The 1,336-nt window shown below is 32.3% G+C and overlaps 1 protein-coding gene across 1 annotated transcript in view; it reads left to right on the top strand.

The window, feature by feature from the left end:
• LOC106941055 (enhancer of polycomb homolog 1-like) overlaps positions 1-1,336 on the top strand; it is a 16,936-nt gene that overhangs the window by 863 nt on the left and 14,737 nt on the right. The gene's annotated exons all lie outside the window — the stretch shown is intronic.

Raw genomic sequence — 1,336 nt, 5'->3', positions numbered from 1 at the left:
TACTTCAGCTCCGACGTTGGCGCAGTGAACTCTTAGCGTGAATAGCTAAAACTAGACAGAGGGGGAAACTTGCTGTCAGTCATGAAACTTTTGACCAACATCATGCTACCTGATTAAGTAAAAAAAAAAAAAACACTTTTTATTTGAAAAAGTTGCCAACTTTAATGAATAGATTCACTCCAGTTTTATTTTACTAAATGTTGCTGCAGGTTTGGGATCCAACTTCACATTCCCTTCAAATAAAATCTAAAAATTTGGAAAAATGTTCCTGGTAAAAGACAAAACTTTGTTTTGTCTAACGTTTTCCATTTTTAAAATTTCTGTAAAAATCTCCCCTTAAAATATTAAAAATATTCTAAATTTTGTCCATCTGTACTAAATAAATGAACTGAGAACCAAATTTTCACAGTTTTTGGATTTTAGATTGGGGGGCCATGAATAATTATACCAGGGGCTGGAAATGGCCCCTGAACCAGACTTTGGACACTCCTGTTTGAACGCCTGAGATGCCGGTTAGTGGGTCGGACCCGCAGAAACTTTAAGCCTAGTAGTTTAGGTCACATTAAATTGCTGGTTAATTTGGACGACCGACTCTGTGGCTCATATTGTTTCTTTGAAGTGTTTTAATCCAGTTTGAGTTTTTATCACAATAGTTTTCTAATGAACCAATCAGGCTGTTATTCAGCTGCAACAAAAGCAACATCAGCATCACAGGCCTTTTCCTTTTCTCTCTGATTATTCGTTTTAGTTCAGTTATGAGACGTCTGGATGTGGTTCAAGTGTTGCTTATGGTTTATTTACCTGAACAAATGAAGCAGATATAACATGGAAAAACTTACAGCTTTACCCTGAAACACAGAAAATGTGAGATTTAAATGTCAGCTTTTGTTCTCTCTCTGACAGAAATAAATTTAATTCACTCTTTTAAAACGGCTCAGTTTTGAACAAGGCTTTGATGAATGAATTTAATTATAAAACGAAATTAAAATTCTGTGGTTTGTGGAAAACTGAGACAGATTTTATTAGAAGTTGAATTTAAATGAGACCAAACATGCAGTGAAATACAAATTTCTGTTCAGTTTAATTGTTTTTGGATAAAATAATTAATCATGTTGGGTTTATAATAGAGTTGATCCAATTCTGGCCAATAACTGATTAAAAAAAACCTATTAAATTAGTTTTATTTAATTTATCTGAAAAGTTGTTAAAATAGTCAATTATTGAGCAGGTAAAAATTAATTGACAACTATTTTTTTTTTTAGTAGTTTTTGGCCATTTGGCTCTAGAAAATATAAAAACTCCTTAAATTACTGGTTGCTCTTTTTTTTTTTTTTTT

The sequence above is a fragment of the Poecilia latipinna genome, unplaced genomic scaffold (assembly GCF_001443285.1).
Source record: "Poecilia latipinna isolate Pla-1442-1.1 unplaced genomic scaffold, P_latipinna-1.0 Scaffold3480, whole genome shotgun sequence".
NCBI lineage: Eukaryota > Metazoa > Chordata > Actinopteri > Cyprinodontiformes > Poeciliidae > Poecilia > Poecilia latipinna.
This window is presented reverse-complemented; position numbering and strand designations above follow the sequence as displayed.